The sequence below is a fragment of the Halichoerus grypus genome, chromosome 10 (assembly GCF_964656455.1).
Source record: "Halichoerus grypus chromosome 10, mHalGry1.hap1.1, whole genome shotgun sequence".
Classification (NCBI taxonomy): domain Eukaryota; kingdom Metazoa; phylum Chordata; class Mammalia; order Carnivora; family Phocidae; genus Halichoerus; species Halichoerus grypus.
In genome coordinates, this window is record NC_135721.1 from 91,579,514 (window position 1) to 91,604,154 (window position 24,641).

Sequence of the window (24,641 nt, forward strand, 5' to 3'; positions counted from 1 at the left end):
TGTGCATAACACCCAGTGCTCCATGCAGAACGTGCCCTCCTCAATACCCATCACCAGGCTAACCCATCCTCCCACCCCCCTCCCCTCTAGAACCCTCAGTTTGTTTTTCAGAGTCCATCGTCTCTCATGGTTCGTCTCCCCCTCCGATTTCCCCCCTTCCATTATTCCCCTCCTGCTATCTTCTTCTTTTTTTTTTTTCTTAACATATATTGCATTATTTGTTTCAGAGGTACAGATCTGAGATTCAACAGTCTTACACAATTCACAGCGCTTACCAGAGCACATACCCTCCCCAGTGTCTATCACCCAGTCACCCCATCCCTCCCACCCCACCCCCCACTCCAGCAACCCTCAGTTTGTTTCCTGAGATTAAGAATTCCTCATATTAGTGAGGTCATATGATACATGTCTTTCTCTGACTTATTTCGCTCAGCATAACACTCTCCAGTTCTATCCACATCATTGCAAATGGCAAGGTTTCATTCCTTTTGATGGCTGCATAATATTCCATTGTATATATATACCACATCTTCTTTAACAGGACAGAAATCTTATGCATTCCCACTAGACAAGGTCACTAATACATCACTGCATTTCACAGTGTCTAACCTCTAATAATAAATAGTAAACAGTACGTCAAGCTCAGGTCCACTCTCCTAGGCAACTGAAGAATCCTTGGGTAATCTTATGGAACATCACCCTGGTATGGTCATAAGAGGTCATGCTACCCACATTTTTGCCTTACTTCCACATTTTAAATGCTTTTATTAACAGCTCCAAGAATTAAAGAGGACCTGCTTATGAGCGGATGTGTTCAAAGCACATCCCCCCTCTTACCTGACTCCCTCCAAGTGTTACAATAACAAGAACAGAACTTGGGGGCCACTCTTTCTGTGCCCGCTGACGGCCACCTAGCGATCCTGTTATTTTGTCGTTTGGTGCCACTGAATTTTCCACAAGGACTATTTTGGGAAACTTTAAAGTATTAAGAGTGAACAAGGGCCTGCTTCTATCTACATCACCCCACAGCGCAAAAACAGTTTAGTAAGTTTCAAAACAAAAATATTTTCCTGAGGACTGAACAATACAAGATATCAGGAGCCTAATGTGTTGAGGCTCTGACGAGAAGTCCTGCCAAATGAAGCTATAATTAGTTCTCTCAAGAGCCAGGAGCCCTTGTTTGTACACCCAGATGAGCCCACATTTCCTAAAGCCATCAAAACCCGCTTTAATTAGTCTGTTAATAGAAACTTGCTGTGAGTCCAGGTACTCCTGGCATCCAAGTTTTGCCTCCAGTCTCTGTTCATTCAGTTCAACATCACGTAGCAGGAGGAATCCAGTGATTTTGTTAACGAAAATAAGTTGACTTATCAGGTTTTAACAATCAGATTGAAAAACAGGAATCGTTTGGTAATCTTTCCAGTTAAAATATGAACAATATGATGTTAGTTCTTGGCAAACTCTCAGGTTTTCTAAATAATTTAATTACCCGTATTATTTATAGAAAAGAGTGTTTTTTTGTTTGTTTTGATTTTAAGCTTGGGATGCCCCTGGTGTTCTGACCAGCAACCCCCACCCCAGCCATGGCTCTCCCCATGCATGGCCTGAGAGCTCAGTCCTGTCCCTGTCATTTAATGTTCTCAGTTAGGGGCTCCTCCACTGGACAGTTGGGAGTGCCCTGAGCTCCCCACCATTTCCTGCCACAACCTTCATGCTTCCTCCTTCTGTCTGAAATAATCTTTCCTTCCTCATCTGCTTTATGAGACCTCTAGTTCAGCCTTCAAAGCCTGGCCCGTGAGTGAGCCTTTTGATTCCATCTGAGCAGTTAACAAACTCCTCTTTCAAGCCGCACCTGGTTTTGGATCGAACGATTAATACTACTGTCTACTAATACCATTAATATTTATCTATCAATACTCCTCTGAGTGATAACAATTCCACTACAACTAATTGCAGAAACCCTGGCTGCTGTGTATCAAGCACCCCTTATGTGCTGGATGTCAGGCCAAATCCTTTATATTTTGTCCCCCATAGTTCTCAGAACATCCCCAGGAAGTAATCTGTCACCATTCGACAGAGAAACTGAAGTTCAGAGGGATTAAAATCTTTTTTTTTTAAAGATTTTATTTATTTATTTGACAGAGAGAGACACAGCGAGAGAGGGAACACAAGCAGGGGGAGCGGGAGAGGGAGAAGCAGGCTTCCCGCTGAGCAGGGAGCCCGATGCGGGGCTCGAACCCAGGACCCTGGGATCATGACCTGAGCTGAAGGCAGATGCTTAACAACTGAGCCACACAGGTGCCCCGAGAGATTGAAATCTTACTAATAGAGGTGACATGGCTCTCAAGTAGGACTTGAAGACGTGTTTGTCCCCAAAGAGCATGCTAATTAAAATAAGGTGACACTAAGTTCCCCCCCGCACCCCCCGCCGTGGGAATAGTTGCTATTAAGAGTAACTCTGATCCCATGGGTTCTTCCCTCACTTATTCTTGTAGGACGTTGGCTCCCTTAAAGTTCCCTCCAGGATTTCTGGTGGGTCTCAGAGCGTCCCTCACATGTGCCCATGAGCTTGTCAAATCCCATCGGCTGTGACACACCTGCTGGGGACCAGGGGGTCCCCTGTGGGCGGCTCTGGGTTGGGTCCTGGCTGCTGGGCGCCAATTCTCCACCAGGTGTCATGCTCTCTCCTTCCTGGCACTGCTCTCTTCCACCCCCTGTGGCCTCTGAGGATGCTGGGTGGGTGGGTGGGGGGACCTGCAACTCCTCCAGGACCTCGCTTTGTGTTGCATTCTGGGAAGGAAGGCCTCAAGTTCATGTTTATTACATTCCAGCATTTTATCACCTTGTTGCTGATTTCCCTAAGACTCAGACATGAGTCCCTGGGAGGTCATGCCACACTGTCCCAGTGTTGATGCCTCAGTGGACTGAGAGCCCCTTCCCCAAGCTGGCGGAGGTGTGCTGACTGGGTGTGCTCACGGGGCCCAGATGCTCCGCCCTTGGGAAGGACAGCCCCCAAGCAGCGTGTGCCATTGCCCAGACTTGTGTGGCCCAGCTTAAGTGTACACTCTTCAGAAGCCCTCAGAGTGGTTTTTTGGTGGGTCAATGCCGTGGAGTGACTGGGCCGGCCCCCAGATCCCTCTGTTCACTTCAGCAGGTGCAGAGTGCTGGGCCTGCTTTCCCCAGGTGGGGGGCTGCACGGCACCACACTGCTCACCATAGCCTCAAGCCCGCTGGTCCAGTGACTGAGTGGATGAAGGCACACACAATGGAATTATGTCTGCTAGCCATGTACTGACTCTAACACTGAGGCTTATTTTACTTTGGTGTACTTTGTCTTTAGGTCTATAAAAACTAAAAATAAAGGGATTTTGTGTAGGTTATGAATAATAATTAAAAAAAAAACAATAGATCACCTCTTGAGTTTCCTTCTGGTCTAAGTAGAGATTACGGCACAGCCTCAGGTTTCATGTCAACAAATAAAAACAAGCTCAAACATGAATCTATCTGTCAATAACCACTCAACTGGGCCTCACTCAGAACCTTTCAGGTTGGGTCCTGCGGTTCTGCAAGCACATTATACTCGCCCAAGTGTCTTTCCCACAAAGGACATTCACTTTTTTCTCCTGATTACTAACTTAATCGCAGAGTGATCAGGGAATGTGTGAAACCTGCTCTTTGGCATCTGCTGAGCTTTGCTCTGTGGCCTCCCGTGTAGTTGGTTTTTATTTAAGTTCTGGGCTGGCTTTGAGGAAGTAGGTGAGGTGTCTCTGATGCTCTAAGAGCTGTCGTGCAGAACCTCAGCTCTCTGTCCAGGATTCTGCCGACCATGCAGACCCCTGTGCCCTCCCCCCTCCTTTTCTCCTTTCCACTCCTGGGAAAGGCTCAATTTGCAAATCATCCACAGCTTTGAGTTTGTGTGGTGGACAGAGTGATGACCAGGCCACGCAGTAATAAAGAGAACCAAAGTCGAGATCAAGTTAAAACATGCCACCATCAGAGCTGTCAGAGTGCCTGTCACATCAGCTTGAGAATCAGCCTTCCTGCATTTGTCAACCCAGTTGGGCAACAGTCAACACGTCATTAATTTGTCATAAGAAATTCTTGACCTTTGCACAGCATCTTACTCTTCGCAAAACATTCTGCAGCTATTTGCTTCTTGGCTCCTTGCCTAGGTCTGTGGTGATCTTGCCTTAGGAATCAGGGATTCCTGACCCCTGTGGCCGCTGTGCTACTCACCAGCATCCCTTCTGTGAGCACACGTGGTGAAGAGCATCACACGTGCTGAGACCCTGGAGGTAAGGCTTCTGATCCCAGCTGGGTACTAAGCTTGCTGTCTGACCTGAGGCAAGTCTTTTGGGGATTTTGCTTCTTCATCTGAATATTAAAGTAATTGGATCAAATTGGTAATTTTTCAGATGAAATCTTCTCAGTATGTAAAATGAGCTGTTTGGATTGAAGTATGAAGGAATGGGCCTGCAGTCCTCTATCTGTTCCCCTCTGGCTTCCCCATCTTCTACAGAATCCTCTCTGGCACTGGCGCACTCCCTAGGGCTCCATGGAAACACTTGACCTCAGGATAAGTAAGTCTCTGTTTACCCTAACATTTTGTGGCTCATTTGGTTTCCTCCTCTGTAAAAGCAAAAGGTCTGGATTCAATTGTCTCCAAAGACTAGTTGACGTCTGTGCTTTAACACCCCGGTTGTAGGATGCTTAGCGGAATGAATGGGCGGCCCCCTCTTCTTGGTCACAGGCCTGGACTTCCCCACCCAGGGGGAACAGTTTCCTCCTATGAGAACTGAGAGGGATCAGGTTTGGCTAGTCTGGGCACCATTTCTGAACATGGGGGGCTGCCGCCTACTGACTTCTGGGAGGACTGTGCTTCCCATAGCATTGACTTATCTATACCTTTCTTTCCATACCACAAATAGTTCCCTGGGGTACCACGCAGGGATAAAGTCCCTCCATAACAAGATCCTGTTATACACTTGGTCACATATTTCCTTTGAATAGTCATCAGTGGAAGAAAAGCTCCTCCCCAAATTACTTCTTTTCCCCTAGGAAAGACTTCATTTGTAATGTAAAAACCCATGGGTAGAATTCTGTTTCTGGGCAAGATGGAATAACAGGGACTGGAATGATACTCTTACCTGAAAAGAAAATAGACACGATATATGAAATGACGATTTTCAGAACAATGGACATCACACAACGGAGGACAGTAACCCTTGAAAGACAGGAAACAAATGACGCAAGCTCTATGATTGCCCCAGCTCACCACTTTGAGAGAGTTTCCAGGCCATGGGGCAAGAAATGGGGAAGCCAGTTGGAGCTTGGTAGATACCCTAATTTAAAAGACAGAGCTGAGAATCCAGAAAGACCAGGGTGACTAGAATTTATAGGACAGACTACCAGAGAGGAGAGACAGGCCTCAAGAGAGGGTGCTCCGGAGATGTGCAGAGGTTACACCTCAAATATTCAGTAGATTATTGCTCAGCTCATGCATGAGCAATGTCAAAGGCTAGGGAAAGAATTGTCTGAAAGGGTTAAACAATGCCCAGTCCTTACACAGGGCTGGAGATAGTGCCTGTTCTCATCAACACGATTTGAAAATCTCATGAAGTTCACTTACATATCTTCTTTGAAGACATGGCTATTCAATTCTTTGCCTGTTTTTCAATTAGGCTGTTTTGGTAGTTGTCATTCAGTTGTGGAAAATTTTTATGTATTCTGAAAATCAATCCATTATCTGTATTCTGAAAATTAATCCATTATTAGATACATGACTTACAAATAGGTTCTCTCATCATTTGTATTGATTTTCACTCTGCTGATAGTGTCTTGGGATACATAAGAATTTTTGATTTTCATAAAGTAAATTTGTGGGTTTTTCTTTTGTTGCCTGTGCCTTTGGAGTCATTGTCATATCCAATGTCATGAGGCTTCCCTCTGTGGTTTTTTTTTAAGATTTTATTTATTTATTCATGAGAGACAGAGAGAGAGAGAGAGGGGCAGAGGGAGAACCAGGCTCCCTGTGCAGCAGGGAGCCCAATGCAGGACTCGATCCCAGGACCCTGGGACCATGACCTGAGCTGAAGGCAGACACCTAACCAACTGAGCCACCCAGGCTCCCCCCTCTATGTTTTCTAAGAGTCTTACAATTTTAGTTCTTACATTTAGATCTTTGATTCATTTGAGTTAATTTTTCTTATGGTGGAAAGTAAGGGTTCGACAGTGTTTGTCTTCATGGCAGATATCCAGTTTTCCCAACATCATTTGTTGAAAGGACTGTCCCCTCCCCATTGACTGTCTTGACACACCTGACAGAATCATCTGACCAGATATGTTACGGTTTATTTTTGGACTCTGAATTCTATTCCACTGGTCTATCTGCCCATCTTTATGCTAGTACCACACTGTTTTGATTATTGGAGTTTTATAGTAAGTTTTGAAATCCGATTTTGTTCTTTTTTTTTTTCAAGATTGTTTTGACTATTGGAGTTCCATGAGATTCATACAAATTTTAGTATGAATTTTTTATTTCTGCAAAAAAAGATGTCCTTGGGATTTTGAGAGGGATTGCATTGAACCTGTAGTTCACTTTGCATAGTATTGGCATCTTAATAGTATTAAGTTTTCCAGTCCATGAATATGGGATGTCTATATTTATTAATGTCTTTAATTTCTTTCAACAGTGTTTTGTAGTTTTCAGTGTACAAGTCTTTCACCTTCTGCATTAAGTTTATTCCTAAGTATTTTATTTTTTAATACTACTGTAAAAAAGAGTCATGTTCTTAATTTCTTTTCTTCATTTCTTATTGTTAGTGTATAGAAATAAGCTAATTTTTGCAGTTGATTTTGTATCCTGTAACTGCTGAATCCTTTTTTTTTTTTTTTTTTTTTAGTTTTAGCAGGGTTTTTTTCTGTTGTGATTTTTTTTGTTTTGTAAAATCTATAGAGTTTTCTACATATTAAATTATGTTGTCTGTGAACAGAGATAATTTTACTTCTTCTTTTCCAATTTGCATAACTTATTCTTTTTTTTTTTTTTTTCTTGCCTAATTGCTCTGGTTGGGACTTGTAACACTGTGTTGAATAAAAGTGTTGAAAACAGGCAACTTTGTCTTCTTACTGATCTTAGAGGAAAAGCTTCAGTCTTTCATCATTGAGTATAATGTTAGCTGTGGGTTTTTCATGTACAGCCTTTATTAGGTTGAAATTTTTTTCTTTTTTTAGTTTTTGAGAATTTTATATGAAAGAGCGTTGCAATTTGTAGATTTGTGAAATACTTTTTTTCTGCATTAATTCAGATGATCATGTGATTGCTTTTGTTGTTCTTCAATTGTTACTTTTTTTTTTTTTTAAAGATTTTATTTACTTATCTGACAGAGAGAGACACAGCAAGAGAAGGAACACAAGCAGGGGGAGTGGCAGACAGAGGGAGAAGCAGGCTTCCCACTGAGCGGGGAGCCTGATGTGAGGCTCGATCCCAGGACCCTGGGATCATGACCTGAGCTGAAGGCAGACGCTTAACGACTGAGCCACCCAGGTGCCCCACTATTTTTTTTTTTTTTAATGTTGAATCATCCTTGCTTTCCAGGAATGAATTCCACTGAGTCATGGCTTTTAATCCTTTTAATATGCTGTGGAATCCAGTGTACTAATACTTTTTGAGGATTTTTACATTAACATTTATAGGATCTATTGGTCTGTAGTTTCTTTTTCTTATAGTGTCTTTGTCTGGCTTTAGTATCAGGCATATGCTGGCCTCATAGAATGAGTTAGGAACAGTTCACTCCTCTTCAATTTTTTGAAAAAAAGTTTGAGAAAGTTTAGAGTTGATTCTTCTTTAAATAACTGGTAGAATTCACCAGTGAACACAAGAAACAACATGTGTTGGTGAGGATGTGGAGAAAAAGGAACTCTTGTGCACTGCTGGTGGGAATGCAAATTGGTGCAGCCACTGTAGAAAACAGTATAGGGGTTCCTCAAAAAATTGAAAATAGAGTTACCCTTCAAACCAGTAATTGCACTACTGGGTATTTACTCAAAGAATACAAAAACACTAATTTGAAAGGATATATGCACCCCTATGTTAATTGCAGCATTATTTATAGTAGCTAAAATATGGAAATATGAAAGCAGGCTGGTGTCCATCAATAGATGAATGGATGAAGAATATGTGATTTATATATATATATATAATATATATATTATATATATAATGTATATATAATGAAATATTATTTATCCATAAAGGAATGAAATCTTGCCATTTGCAATGACATGGATGGAGCTAGAGAGTTTAATGCTAAGTGAAAAAAGTCAGAGAAAGACAAATTCCATTCATTTGTGGAATTTAAGAAACAAAGCAAATGAATAAAGGAAAAAAAGAGAGACAGAGAGACAAACCAAGAAACAGACTCTTAACTAAAGAGAACAAACTGATGGTTACCAGAGGGGAGGTGGCCGGCGGGGGGTGGGGGGGAGATGGGTGAAATAGGTGATGGGGGTTAAGGAATGCACTTATCATCATGAGCACTGACGACTAATGTAGAGAATTGTTGAATCACTATATTGTACACCTGAAACTAATATAACAGTGTATGTTAACTAAAATAATAATAAGACAAAAAAGGAGAAAATACATGAGCACAGACATTAGCTCTAGGGGAGAAATGGGAGACATGAAGTAGCAGTACTCTGAAATGTTGTATTTTGAAGAAAAATACCAGACCTCATTTCACAAGGATATCACTCTATAAATTATGAAACATAACAATAGATAATATACACTTAAAAAAAAAGGCATTTTTATGACTAAATGGCAGCTTTATCACACTTCCTAAAAACTCACTGAAAATCATAATTGATTGGTTTTCTCTGAGCAGATAAACACATTTTTCTTAGTTTTGTCTCAGTGTGCTATCTTTGAATTTATTCTACTTTGCGTTCATCAAGGTTTTTGGATTTGTAGATACACATCTTTCCTTAAATTTCCTTAAATGGGAAATTTTTGGTCATTATTTCTTCAAGTAATCTCTCTACACTGTTCTCCCTCTCTTCCCCAAATGGGACTCCTGTGATGTGTATATTGGTCCACTTGATAATGTCTCATAAGTGCCTTAGGCTCTGTTCTCTTTTCTCATTCTTTTTTCTTTTTCTTCCCTAGACTTGATAATTTAATATGACCTGTCTTCAAGTTCACAGATCCTTTCTTTCTTTTGCCTGTTTGAGTGTGCTGTTGAACATCTCTAGGGAATTTTTCACTTCATTTCTTGTATTTTTTGGCTGTAGAATGTCTGCTTTTTAAATGCTTTCTATCCCTTTATTGGCATTCTCATCCTGTTTGTATTTTCCTTATTTCTTTTAGTGTTTGTCCCTGTTTTCCTTTAGTTCTTGAAGCATATTTAAAACAGTTATTTTGGAGTCTTTGTCTATTAAGCCTCATGCCCGTGTTTCTTCAGGGATGGATTGTGGAAATTTATTTTGTTTCTTTGAGTGGGTCATGTTTTCCAGTTTCTTTGTATGTCTTGTGATATATTGTTAAAAATTGATCATTTGACAAAACAGCCATCTCTCCCAGTCTTTACAGAGAGGCTCTGTGCAAGGGAGAGCCTGGTGTGAGAGCTCATGGTCTCTGCAGGTCTTTTCCAGGCCTATTTTCTTCCTCAGCCTGTGTATATGCTTTTTAAATTCCCCCTGTATATACGGCTGCTTTTAAGTATCTTAATTTCTCTAAGAGTCTTACCCTTGCTTCTTCTCAAGGCCTTAGCTGTTTTGTCATATTTCTCTATCAGTAATCTCTTGCCCTAAGTATCTGCAGGATGTTAGTCTCCCTGCATCTTTCATGAACCATGCCTGTTGCCCTTCATGACTTTTCTTAGCCTGAGTTAAGCTTCTGAGCTTTGAGTTAGGTGAAATTGAGACCAATCCTTCAGGCAGCCCCCAGACAGAATAGAACATTGCAAATTGGATACACTTTGCCCTCTCTGCTTTAGGGAAGGGAACCGGTGACTGGACAGCCACATTCTCTAAATCATACTATGGTATGGTATGTACCATACCAGTTGGGCATGGGATAAGAGCAAGTAAAAACATCACAAACATTCCTACCATTCTGGATGTGGCTTATTCTTGATTGTCTACTTGGTTGCTATAGATTTTTGATTCCCAAATCTTCTATAAAGTTACTTTGGTCTGTCTCTGCTTTACTTAGTGTTTCTATGGGAGAACAAGAGCCTGGAGTTTCGTAGCCTGCCATCTGGGTGATGTCACTCCATCTGAATATCACCTTATTTAACCCTCATACCAAGACCATTATGGAACTCCTGTTATTACCCCCATTTCACAGATAAGAAGCCAAGACCTCCAAATTTAATCAACTCACTCCAAGTCTGGGAGCAAGAACAGTGCAAAGTGGGATTCAGACCAGGCAGTCTGGCTCCAGAGGTCACATTCTGAACCTTTCCATTGTCTTTTTATGTTGGTGGGTTCTCCCCTCTCATCAATACTGAAATTAGACCATGTAAGGGCCCTAATGTCAGGAAACTCACCTGGGCTTAGAACTTTAAACTGTTTTTGTGATTTATAATGCTGCTCTAACAGCAATACCCTGTGTTATATAACATATCATTTTACCCATATGTTGGTATAGGTCACACAAGTGTGGGCATGAAGTGAATTTTGGTAGGTACCTCTCTAAGTGGTGTTCTGCCCACCCTCCATGCTGTGCAGGGCTTGTCTTCCCTGACGTTCAGAGTGTTAAGTTAGATGAATTATGTAAAGTGCTTAGAAGAAAACTGGACACAGCCTATGCCTTTGGCACATGTAGTCTTGAATATTTCAATGTTTTTGTCATTGCTTCATTCATTCTTGACAGCTCCACAGTGATGGCCCAGGGCTGACGGTGCCAACTCAGCTCCACTAGAGGTGTTTCCGGTCCAAACCTCCTCTCAGTGAAGCTCCTAATCATGCTTGATCACAGCTTTTTTGGAATCATCACCTCAGGCTTGCCTCCAAAGCTGGGCTGTGGGAAAGAGGTCTGTTAGAATTGACAGAGGAACAGGGAACAACAACACAAAACAAACCCAGACAAAAGACAACAGACTGAACTTTCAGTCTGGCCTGAACGTTTGTCCTCCACCTTATCTGGGTGAGATAACTTTTGGAGAAAGCCAGCAATCTGAAGATACTTGCTGTTTTCTCTTAAGAGGGGGTTAGCATCTTTGCTTTGGGAATGAGAGTGGAGATGCTTTCCAAACCTCAGCGTGAAGAGTTTGCAAATAAGTCTACATCTGATGATTTCAGGTGCGGTGGTCCAGGAGATTGTGCACAAGGGGATTCATCTGCTTCCTGTCTGTGGCTAGTAAATGACGGGTGTTCCTTACATAATGTTTACATTGTCCAGCGCTTATCGCCCAGAAGCTGGGACCAAGTGCTGGTTCCAGATGTGCTGATGGTGCAGGCTACCTTGCACAAAGCCCTGTGCGGGATAAAAGCACAGTTTATCCCATAGGTTTTGCTTTTTGTCTGAACATATGTTAACACCCCTGAGCACACCCAGCCCAGACCTTGAATGACTGGGTGTTGGTAGGGGTGAAGGTCAGGTGAACAAACGTGGGCTGAGTTGAGAAGTTAATCCTTGCTGCACAGGGGCCAAAGGTGTATACTGCCTACACGTGTATGAGGATGTGTCTGGACAAGGTCTTGTGGCTTAAGAGCCCGCAACACTCAGCCTATTGAGCAATTTTAACAATCATAGAAATGATTTTTCTGTCCAGCACTATCTAAAGCATGGCCATTCCAAAGCTTATCTTGAAAGCTTTTCTCTTCTTACCACAAAACCACCCAATTCCAAACTCCATTAATAACCAATTTCTAATAAAGAGAAGAAGCCAGGCACCTCCAACTCCCTAATTTTGCTTCTTCTTCTGTAAAGTGATTTCTCTTTTGCCAAATCTTGCCAGAACTCTTGTGTATTAAATATTCACAGTGATCTAATCGTTGCAGAGCCTTTACACTCACAGAAATGGACCTTAAAGAGTGAGTTGATAAATCCAGTGACTACATCCTTGAAGAGAATTACTATATATTGATAGTATTAAATATGAAGAACTGACATAACTATTCCTATCATTTCAGATTCTTATTCCATAGATTAAACACACACACACACACACAAAACCTAAAACTTGCATGTTATTTTGATTCCTAGGAGAACAGATATTCATGGTAGAGAATTTGAAAATATAAAAAAAAAGGTACCAAGAAGTGAAATTAAAATCTCCCGTAACCGCCCTCAGAAAAAGTTGATATTAGCACCATAGAGGTGTTTTCCCTGATGTACATATACAGACTTAAACAATGAAGCTGAGTTAGAGCCATACAGCGTGTTCTGTTGTTCAGCCTTAAAACATCTTGTCATATAGTGAATATTTTCCCCTGGCAGACAGAAAGATTATTCTTGAATGCAGATTTTAATGGCTGCCGTGGAATTCAATTGTACGCAGCTCCCAAATGTATTTCATCGAACCCCTGTTGCTGATCATGGTTTCAAAATTTTCACAACTCTAAATAAAACAGCGATAAAATCAGATTTGCATTCACCTCATTATTTTCTTAGAATAAAGTCCTAGAATTAAAATACCTGGGATAGAACGTGTGCACCATGTTCAAGGTTTGGGGATTTGACTTTTCACTGCAGTCCTGAGACATATTGCGGGGTCTCAGGCACAGGCTGTTCCCCTTCTCAATGATTTTCACGCTTGGAAAGGTCATGTTTTGTCTCCTTTTTTATGATATGTTAGGTGTGGCCACAGGAGGAGACATGGGAAAGGCACACACACCAAAAACCTCCAAAGCTGATTATACTCACAGGTCCTAGAGAGGGGTCATCACATGCCATGCATGATCACAGGGGCAAGCACCGGGTTTGGGGAAGCAGGAAATGAGCAGAAGACAGGAGTGAGGGGAAGGTGTTGGCCACCGGTTTCTGTGGGAAAGGCAAGACAGGACAAAGTGTGCAGGATAGGATTGGCAAGTCTGAATAATTTCTGTGGCTCTAACTATTGGGCAGTGTCCAACTGGTTCTGGGATGATAAAGACAGGAATTTTGCCTCCCGGGCTAGGTAGGCCAGCAAGAGGAAGTCTGGCCTGGATTGCTTAGTTTGCAATATCAAAGCCATGCTCGCTGGGCCCTTTAGAATTGGCTAGCCCAGAGAAGGGCAGTCTCTTCCCAGTTGGAAAGTTTTTTTTTTTTTTTTTTTTTTTTTTAAGATGTCAAAACATCACACTGTACAGATAATAAAACCACATACAATTCAGGGAGGTAAAGCAGTAAACCCTCTTCTTATGCTTGAACCTGCTGGACTATGTACAGGGCCATGGGCCTCCCTTCTGTGATATTTCCACATGCAGATTTCACAGGTCTTGAAATGATGGGGTAGATTTTGTAGCTTTTGGCTATTTTAGCTGTCAGTCAACATTTCCTGAGTAGCTGATAAAAAAAGAAAGCACTTGCCCCAAATATACCTCAGGCACTAAGTCTAGAACCAAAATGTCCCTGCTAGTCACACATTAAATGCATTTCTGGTTTGGGATGCCCTGAAGAGGAAGGACTTGAGGAGGGCACACAGGACAGAGTGGGTGTGTGAGGGTCACTGAGACACATTTTGCCCATACCTCTTTTGGCCAGGTTTGGCCCTTTTCAGGAGTCCAGTAGCCAGGAAAACCTCTCCCTGCTGCAGAGAACTTCCTTGCTCATGGCAGCATGGACAAGCTGGATCTTAACAATGGAGAAGTCCCAAGGCACCTCTGTTAGAGACCACAGACCACCTGTTGAATGTCCCTCTGGCTTCAGGACAATGACTGAGCTTGCTTAACAAGGGGCACATTACGTAGGTTCTGTATGAGCTTGGCATAGTTAACAGGGGGCTGTTTGCAAGGATACTAATCATAGAATAACAATGGTACCAATAGTCGCAGTTAGTTATGAAGCATCTCTTGGCACCAAGCACAACTGGCAGAGTTCCTGAAATATATTGCAGTGTGCTGAGGGGGGTTACACCAAGTCACTTCAAGCAACCTCAAACTCACCATCTTCATGGTGTAGACAGGTAAAGTGACATTTCCATCCCAGAGTTGAGAAAAAGGAGGTGTATAGAAGTTATGTGATTTTTCCAAGATCCTAGAGCCAGAATTTAATGGAAACAGGAATTACTCCCACTTTATTCTAACCCTAACCTAATACTCTTTCCACTATTATGCATTGCTTTGTTTGAAGATGAAAGCACATTTGTTTTGTGTTTTTGTTGAGACTGCAAAATCAGCAACAGTTACTGATGACCCTTGGTTGGAGTTTGGATAACTTGAAAATTGCCCTGCACAGATTTACCCCCAGAGGCTGAAGAGCTTTCTGTCTGAGGTGTCTGCAGAGGATCCTTTTGGGTCTTCATTGGGTAGATCTTGTACAGAATGGCTCCAAGTCTGTTAAGCCAGAAATCAAAATTAGTTTCTTTCTTTTTTTTTTTTTTGGCTTCTAATGGATTGCTCATTTCAACAACCTTCACAGTCCTTGCCTTGTAGGAGTTTGTATTCTGGAGGAATTGCAAAGTTTGTGGTTGAGATTTATAGACAAAGAGCCATATCTACCAGCTCCATCCATCCATCCATTCATCCATCCATCCGTCCATCCACCCATCCGTCCATTTATTGTATTTTTGCTGTTAGGCAGCTCAAAAATAAACAAATCTTGTATCAATCAGGATAAGCTTGGTTGTGCTACAGTAATTCACTCTTAGTGAACTGAAACAGGAAAAAATTGATTTCTCCTGCCTGGAACATTGCTGGTCACCATAGCAGAGAGGAAAGTTCTGAAAGCAATTAAATGCTCTGGCACTTAAATGCTCTAACTTGAAAGTGGCAGGTGCCATTTCCATCCTAAGTAAGTGTCCAGAGCCAGCCCCATGGAACCATCAGCAGAGGACAAAGAAGGACAGTCCTTTCCTGAACCTGGAGGGCAGGCGCGGCCAGTGTTTGCGGAACAGTGTTGCTGACCACAGATCTCCTATTTCAACAGAGGGTTTCTAATCATTTGAGGATGTGGTGGTTGCTCACGTTGGTCAAAACAAGAGTTGACCTTTGGTCTGGCGTTGAGGTTAGCATGAGGAACCGAGTGTGGATTTTTAGAAGGTGAATACATACTTCAGGCAAATGTTCGCTAAACCTCACTGTTTGGAAATGGTTTTCCTCTTGCAGCTTAAATTTTTCTTTGCTACCTATTTCAGATGAAGGTGATAGAAAGGGGAGAAACAGAATGAAAAAAAGAAAAGCATGCACACACTCGGCTGCAGACCAAACACTCATCCCCAAACCTCCTTCTTTGTCCCTTTTTGGCTTCTGTTCCTTCTTCCTCCTCAGCTCATGGCATTTGCTTCATTCAAGTCATTTTAAACACTTGACTATTTCCTAAGTCTAAATAAAAATGAGAGTATTAATAGCAGAAAGATTTAAAATCTGCTCTTTTTAAAAAAAATAAATATTTTGGCTCTTTGTCTTTTGAAAGTCTTGGCTTTACTCTCTATGCCTGCTGCTTTATTTATTTAGACCTAGCCAAGAAAATTCCCCTTCCCCATGAGGTATCTGCAAAATCTGCTGTCCTATGTGCTTGTGAAGGCCAGAGAGAGGGCTGTGGCCCCACGGCCGTGCGGCCTCGCTGCCGACCAGGCATTAGTGAAATCCCTCCGAGCCCTTTCCCAGCAGCCAGAGACAACAGCTTTTGGCTGTTTCTGGCAGACACTTACTTTCCCCCCCAAGCAGGTCGTAAATCTCCCTGCTAGGCTGCCTTCCTCCACTGGGAATGCCGGAAGCACGGTGGCAGCTTGAGGTCTCATGGCTTCCCAGAGTTATGACAAAAACACAACCAAAGGATTGGGGGGCAAGTGACATTTGTCCTCCGCACAATTGTTACCTTAGGTTTCTCACCATCTTGGCTCTCCAGGGGACTTCTACCTGGAAGGTAGGTCCAGGAAGTCCCCTGTGACTGTCCCCTCTGCCCAAGCGCACAGGTACCAGGCTTCTGAAGAGAGACAAGTTGGATGCAGCTGAAAGTAGAGTTTTGCTTGAGTCCTTGTCACTCATGGTAGTGTAAGACAAGGATGTGGAGTCACACTGCCTCCCGGTACGGCCAAGTCCTACCCTAGATCTTCTCTGTAGGTCTGGGGACCCATCATCCCCAAGCCTGGGCACCTCCGCCGCCGGCTCCGCCTGGACCACAGTGACTGTGGGACCCAGCCGCCCCCCGACGCAGGTCCGTGCTGACAGCAGCCAGGCCTTGGGCTCTTTCTCCCCTGCCCAGAGGCAGACCCACTGCACAACCGGCCCTCCTCCCCATCTGCCTTGGTGCCCCCAGGGACCGGCCCCTCCACTGCCACCTCGCCCTCTAGACCCTGTGGCTTTTTAACTCTTTCTTTTGTTCCGTCACCTTCTCTGGGGTCTGGCTCCCCCCTCTGATCTCTGCCTCCCCAGGGAAGCTCTGTTCCCTCTGCCTGCAGCAAACATCCTTCCACACGCAGACACAAACACGCACAGCCAGCACACACACCACACACGACTCACACACTCACATCAATACACAGAGATATCACACACACTCACATCACACACAGCACAGCCCCTCACGTACACACACCACACACACACTCACATCACACACACCACAGCCCCTCACGTACACACACCACACACACACTCACATCACACACACCACAGCCCCTCACGTACACACACCACACACACACTCACATCACACACACCACAGCCCCTCACGTACACACATCACACACACACTCACATCACACACAGCACAGCCCCTCAGGTACACACACCACACACACACTCACATCACACACACCACAGCCCCTCACGTACACACACCACACACACACTCACATCACACACAGCACAGCCCCTCACGTACACACACCACACACACACTCACATCACACACACCACAGCCCCTCACGTACACACACCACACACACACTCACATCACACACACCACAGCCCCTCACGTACACACACCACACACACACTCACATCACACACACCACAGCCCCTCACATACACACACCACACACACACTAACATCATACACACTACACTCTCCCCCCACAAACACCACATTCACACAGACATCACACACACCATACTCTGCCCCATAAATACACATACCACACAAATACACACTCATCATACACAGCACACTCTCCCCCTCAACACACCACACAAACACCACACAAACACAGACATGACACACAAACATACACCATGGACACCACACACACGAACCCCCTCACCCCACACACCTGGAGCACCCGGGCAGGCAGTCTGCAGATGGAGATACGTGGAGCCGGAACCGGAAGGATGCCGAGAGATCACCGGTTTGTGTGTGGTCTCTGGCTGCGGGGGAGGGAAGGGGTGGTAAGAGCAGGTGGCAGTGATTTTCTGTCCTGCCTGATCTCCTGGGCACTTCTCGCTGCCCCTTGGCCTGAGGCTTCCAGGCACCACTGGCACCTGCTCAGCCTGCCCAGGACCAGGGACCCTCGGCCAGAGGGACTTCCATGTCCTCATGCATCCCTTTGGAGATGCTTTCTACCTCCTTCCTTGGAAGGTCCTGGCAAGACTGGGCCCACTTGCCCCCCGGGGCCACCATCTCACACTGTGCCCTGCATTGGCTTTCCTTCTTCCCTTGCCCCCTGGGACCAACCCCCAAGTGCATGTGTGCTCCCCAGTCCTCATGTCAGGGCAAGCCCAGCAGAGCGCACATGGCTCTAGCAGCTGGTCTGTAGCCTCTCAGGCTCTTTCAGGGGTGGCTCCCGTCTCCCTCCACACCGGGTCCTGTCCCTGACCCCTTATCCTAGGGGCTTCGGCTCTGTCCCTGGTGCAGGGACTGAAGTGTAAGCCACAAAAGCAGATATGCTGGAGTCCTCACCCCCAGTCCCTCAGAATGTAACCTCAGTTGCTCTAGGATATTTACAGAGGCAATCCAGTCATAATGAGGTCACTAGGGTGGGCCCTAATCCCGAGAGGGTCATCATACAAGAGGAGAAATCTGTTCACAGGGACAGATGTGGAGGGAAGACAATGTGAAGAGGCCCAGGGAGAAGACAGCACCTGGTCGTTTGCCTGTCTTGACCTGGAGCATCAGGCTACACAATGTCTTCGTTCTGAGCCTGGAGGTGCTCAGAAAAGCCTCTCCTAGTGACTGGTGATTCACAGTATTACATGCAGATGGAACGCAAGCCCGCCACTTCCCTTGCTCACCTGAGACCCTGTGGGGTGCGGTGGAGAGGAGCCCTGAGCCTTCTCTAGTTCTGGAGGTGAGAGGGGCTGGCGAGGAGGTGCAGTCCAGGCCCATCTCACTGTGGGCTTCAGGCAAGTGACCCTGGCTGTTCCTTAGTCTCTCCCCTGTGAAATGTAAAATGTAATTCTCGCTTTCCTGACCGCGATCCAAGACAGCACGGAAAGCCCCTCTGAGGAGGGAAAGTGATAGCCAGGGAAGTCACATTGTTGTCCCATAGGGCAGGGCTGGTCAAAATTCCAGAAGCTCTTGGAGCCTCTTGGGGGCCTGCTGGGGTGAAAGAGCATGGGTTTTGAGGCCACACAGAGTTCAAACTGCAGACCCCCTGCTTCCTAGCTTTGTAACTCACCTGAACAATGGGGGATGGGTGACAACCACTGAGTTCCTGTGGGAGCCTTTGGTGCCCTGTGGGCAATCTGTAAATGTCGTCATCAATATCCTGAAAACCACAGTGGCTGCTAGTGGTCTGGGCATGAAACAAAGGTAGTCATAAGAATAGAAAAGAAAACCTGCTGAGCCACAGAGGGTCCAGGGGAAATAAGTTAGAAAGTTCAGGAAAGCACCGGGACTTAGCCAAAAAAGTCTTTGGGGGAAAAAGAAATCAGGCCTTCGGTGAATACCTATTCTTCACTTTGGCCAGGAAGGCACAAGAAGACTTGCTCCCTGATGTTTCTTTATTGGGGGGTGGGGGATGGTCTCACCTCCTGCAGTAGAAGTGACCTCAGGATGCAGGAGGGGAGGGCATGTGGCCCACCCTGCTGGGCCCAGCCTCAGAGACAACTGAGGATTTTAACCAACCTCCTGAGCTGGGCCCTGGGTGACTGAACTCAGGTAGAATCTTATTTTCTCCCTCTTTTCTTTTTTCCTTTAACAAACACATAGGTGACCGCTCATCTGGGCTGGTGTGGTCTGGGAAAGAGCCGCATCTGTCCTTCTCTGAGAACAAGGAGGCTGTCCTCAGTCACCCTCACGATGGACTCTGCAAACTAAAGCATCTCTTGTCCAGAAAAGGGGAAGGGATTGCCCTGGCGCCATGTCTCATGGGTGCCGTGGAGCTCTCGCCGTTCCCGGGCAGGGCCTGGTCTGGGTCTCCTGGGGTGCGCTGGCCTTCTGGGTGGCTCTCAGCAGGACAGTCCTTCAAACCCCACCGGATGCAGGGACGGGAGCCACAGCACTCGGTGTGTGGTCCAGGACTTGGAGAGAGAGACCTAGGAGGGGGGCTGGTGGTGAGGAGAAGGCCACTCCACAGTCCCACGCATGGTCTGCCCTGCAGCTGCCACGGTCCAGTGTTTTCTTCTGACCCTCACTGTGACCTGGCTGTTCCCTTGGAAAGGTTTGTCCAGGCAGCTGCCAATATCCAGGATGGAGACTCTGGGGACAGCATCTCGAAAGCAGCCCACATGAGTTTTAGCTAGAAATAAAAAAAGGATAACATTCAAAAGACAAAGCAGTTCCCTGTTCTTGGCTTGTTACTGTTCCTATTGCTGTGCTCTCAGCGGGGCTCAGGACTGGTCGCCTCCAAGAGGGTTTTGGCCCTGTTGGCACCTGTGTCCTTGTAGAGAGTCCACACAGCTCACAGGGGTCCTTTCTTCCTCACTGGGGCCATTTGCCCAGGTCCTCTGCTTCTCTTGGCTGTGGGAAGGGTCTTTAGAGAGGACAGCTTCGGGTGTGTGCAATAACAAATTTGAGCCCAAAGCCCAACAGCCATCATGGAGCTCTTGCTCTGTGCCACAAAACATGCTTCCTGTGGAACGGACTCTTCTACCAGGGAGGGCTGGGTTCATTACCAACATCCACCACAGCTCTGGTCAAAGCACAGATGTGGTTCCATGCCCATAGGTGGTGATGGTGCTATGAGGGCCTTCCTGGAAGACTTGATGGCAGAGCTGGGTTTTGAGGGGTGAATAGGAGTCTGGGGTAACGGAAGTGTGGGAATGGAGAAGGTAGACATTCCAGGCAGGCCATAAGCATGTTCAATGACATGAGACAGGCCAGTGTGTTTAGGAAACAGAGCATCTCAGAATGTCAGAGGGCTCATTGTGAACAGGCAGATGGGTCTGAGTGAGAATACACTAGGGCTGCCTGATCATCTTCTCTGTACATGACCTCTTCAGCCATATAACTTGTACTCCTAGAGCCCTCCTGCTGGCTCCTCGCTGGAGACCTCTGTGTCCAGCCACCCCATCATACTCACAGCTAGGTTAAACTCTCTGCCCTCTCCTGACCAGGTAAACGTACCCATCAGCATAGCCATATCCCCCCTACATTTCAAACAGAATTCTGAATCAGCCTGTACTTGCTGGGGGTGTCAGGATCTCTCACCTGAGTTATTTCACTTGATTCTCACATTCTTCCCTGAGAAATGGGTTTGCTGAGCCCCATGTCCAGGCGACAAAATGGAGGCTCGAGGATCATGACTTGTTTCAAGCCAAAGAGCCAGGAAGTGTAAGCTGGGTCTTGCCACCTGGTTCAAGAAAAGGTCCACCAACAACAACCCCCTACAACCCCACGCACACCCACAGGTATTGTAGCGCCCACAGACGGTCACTGTAGGTGACAGGTATCTTCCCTGCAAGAGATGGGTCCTGCAAGTCCAAGTTCAAAGGGCTGTGATCTGGTGATGATCATGGCTGATGTCTCCTGGGTGCCGAATACTCTATGTGCCTTCTCTGGTCACCCCTTGGGAGCCAATGATGTGCGGGCTTATTTCCCAGCTCTTCAGGTGAGAAAGCTGAGGCTGGGCCCAGGTAAGCGACTCATCCAAGTGCCCAGTCTGCCAGGCGAGGACAGGAAAGCCGTGTTTGCTCAGGGTTCTCCTGCCTTGTGGGTCCAGCACTGCAACCTCAAGAGGGGGCAATAAGCTGCTGGATCCTGCCTTTGTTTCCCCCGAGCAGAAGGGAGAGGAAGAGGACAGCCTTTGCCTGCCAATGCTCCTGTGCTCTTCAGCACCAACAGGAGCCGGCCGTTAGATGTGCTCTGGCTGGGAGAAAACACAAACGCAGGACCTGTGATTGATGTCAGGTTGCTAAGGAAAGAAGAGCTTCCAGCCTGGGGCACAGAGGGGACTCACCCATTCTGTCCCCTCTTGTAGTCCTTCCTCCTCAGGGCTGCTGGACATAGGAGATGACACTGCTGCAGGCTTCGAGGAACCCCAGTCCTCCCTGGACCCCCTCACCTTGCTCATCTCATCAGCCCTGCACACATCTTATCAGACAATTTGGGTGCAATGACCAAATGGTGTGGATAGCATAACGATTGACCTTGATTAGTAGTGGGACTTTGGAAACGTTGGCTTTGCGTGTGTGAAAGTGCTTGCTACTTGGCATTCTGTTTTCAAATTTAAAAATGACATTTGTGGCTGGTGGCCCCATGGAGGCCATGGAGGCCTCCTTACTTTCACAGTTGAGGAGACAAGCTTAGAGAAGGCACACTATTTGCCCACTGTGATCTGGGAGCATACCCTGTGATAAAGGCGTGCATGCTGGAAGCATCGCTGAGCCTTGCTCCTTCAGCACCCTGACCAGAAAGCAGACTGAGGAAGTGGGTGACTGACAGATGAAAAAACGATGTTCCTGTGGCTCCCAGGCAAGGAGGATGTGCCAACTACAGGGACAGCCCAGAACTTTGTAGCAGGAGAAAGTCCTCAGTAAGATCAGGAAGAACGTGCAGGTTGGGTTCTCAGGGAGGCAGACCCTGGGGCAGGTCGAATCTTAGGGATGCTCCTGGGATTCCATCCCCCCTGCCCCTCAGAAGAGATAAGAAGGACGCAGGGTGGGGCTGAAGAGAAGAGGCCCTGTGACACCATCTGGCCAGAGAACCCAGCACACCCTGTGGGGAGCTCTGAGACTGGGATTACCCTTCGGAGTTGTCCTAGGAGGGACACGTGTCCCCAGATCTTGGGTTACATTACTCAGTCTTTGGATGCCTCCCTCAAGGAAGGGGGCATGACTGGGTGAGGTGGCTCTCTGCAGCTGAGACAAATCCCCAGGGAGCTGACCATGCAGCTGAGGGCTCTGGAGCTAAGGGTACACCCTTAATTCCTGAAGGCAGCTGAGGGTTACATTTCAGCATCCTCTGCACACCACCCCTGAGACATCAGCCTCTCTCAAGATATGAATCATGCCTGGCAGGAATCTGAAACCATCTGTCTTTCTGCAGATACCATGGCAGCCTCCCCAGCCATCATTCCTTGTCAGCATCACCCAGTTTTCCCAGCCAGAGTCAGAGAATTTTGCATAGACATTCCATCAACTGACATCCTCAAGGGTGACTATGTGCCTGGTTCTACTGGGGAAGTTGAGGCAGCTGGGCCGGGGAGAAAGAGGCCAGTCAGGCTAAGAGCAGCTGTCTCTGGTGTAATTAGAACTGCACAGTGTCCTTCTGCATGCCTCTGCTCCGACCCAGGTGGCAACAGGAACACAGTATACCACACAGAGATGGTCCCATGGGCAGCTCTCAGGTGCAGGCACAGATTACTCCTGAGCTGAAGCTTGTCCAGCTCCAACATTGGTCCCAAGACCATCCTGTGGGGACAAGAGAAAGTCTGGTTCATTTTTTGTGTGTAATAGTCTTCTGATTCCATCTGGTTTTGTTATCAGGGTCTATAAGGTGGGAGCATGCTAGAGAGGTAGCCAGAGGCTCATCATGGGGCCTTGTGGACCTTGGATTCCTGAAATTTTTCCCCTCTAGGTGTGATGGGAAACCACTGGGTGTTCTTTCTTTTTTGCTTTTACCTTTGTTACTCAAATGCAATGTGCATCCAGAAAAGTGCACAAATTAGTAGGTGTGTAGATAGCTTTGGGGTGTATTGCCATCTCAAGATATTAAGTCTTCTAATCCATGAACATGGGATATCTTTTCATTTATTTAGATCTATTTTAATTTCTTTCAGCAATCCTGTAGTTTTCAGTGTACAAATTTTTGTACCTCCTTGGTTAAATTTATCCCCAAGTATTTTATTCTTTTTGATGCTGTGGTAAATATAATTGTTTTCTTAATGTAATTTTCTGGTTGTTTATTGATATTGTATGGAAATACAACTGATTTCTATGTGTTGATCTTGAATCCTGTAATTTTGCTGAGTGTGTTTATTGCCTCTAGTAGTCTTTTTTTGTGGATTCTTCTGGGTTTTCTATATATCAGATCATGTTATCTGTGAATATTGATGATCTTACTTCTTTATTTTTAATTTGGATACTATTATGGGCTAATTTTGTTCCCCCCAAATTCATATGTTGAGACCTAAACTCTAATACCTCAGAATGTGACTGTATTTGGAGATAGACTTTGTGGAGGTAATTAAGGTGAAATGAGGCCATGTGGATAGGCCCCATTCCAATCTGACTGGGGTCCTTATAATAAGAGAACATTTGGATGCAGGATGTGTGTACAGAGAGGGACAGGCATGTGAAGAGGGTGGCCATCTGTAAGCCACGGAGAGAGACCTCAGGAGAAACCAAACCTGCCAACACCTGATCTCAGACTTTCAGCCTTTGGAACTATGAAAAAATAAACTTCTGTTGTTTACACCCCCCAGCCTGTGGTATTCTGTATGGCAGCACTAGCAAACTAATACAGACACCTTTGTTTTAATAACAGTGACCTTCCAGAAAATTGTTGCATCTGCTTCATGATCTTTGCTGGGTCACAACCGAGGTCTTTCTGGGGACTGTCTGCAGAGTTGAGGCCCTGACTAGGATTTTCTGACAAAGAGTTGCAGATCTTCTACTCATGTGGGGAGAAGAACTTATTCTGGTGTATCGGTTTTCCTGGCAAGGCTGGCTAGGTCGGGCAACATCCCAAAGAAACAGAGGTCTCTCCTGTTTTCCTTCCTTGGTCCCCAAGCCAAGACCATCCTTGCCATTTTAGGACAGCTTTGCCCTCCCCTTCTCCTTTGGCCTTTACCACCCTCTACCCAAGATGGGTGTGGGCAAGTTAATTTGATGGCAAGACTCATTGTCCTCTTCTTTTCAGTGATTATGTTGTTCCCCCTCCTCTCTGTTACCGTCTGGTCTCAGTGTTGACTTTCATCAGAGGGGTGACTGTATCCTCTCTGTGGTTCCCCAAACACTAGGCGCTCTGCCTCACCCTCTCTCATGCCAGACAGTTGGGCCCCATGCAGCCCCAGCTTTGACCAACCCACCTCCTAGTGACATGGAACAAAAGACCCAGGAGGAGGGTGGGTATCCCACCCTTTTTACCTCTTCTGGACCTCCTATAACAACTCCCCATGTCCCCCGGTGGGCCACTGAGCTTTGCCTCCAGTGCCATTTCCCTTCTTGTA

The 24,641-nt window shown here is 45.7% G+C and overlaps 1 long non-coding RNA gene across 2 annotated transcripts; it reads left to right on the forward strand.

Moving 5' to 3' along the window:
* The first annotated feature begins 4,131 nt into the window (after nt 1-4,131).
* On the forward strand, nt 4,132-23,893 carry LOC118531919 (uncharacterized). Of its 2 annotated transcripts, none has more exons than XR_004915458.2 (5): nt 4,132-4,295; nt 4,416-4,580; nt 15,285-17,438; nt 18,120-18,432; nt 19,241-23,893. It is a non-coding gene; the product is annotated as an uncharacterized LOC118531919 (long non-coding RNA). The 2 variants fall into 2 exon arrangements; XR_013441921.1 differs by having other exon boundaries at nt 18,120-18,377.
* The last annotated feature ends 748 nt before the right edge of the window (nt 23,894-24,641 follow it).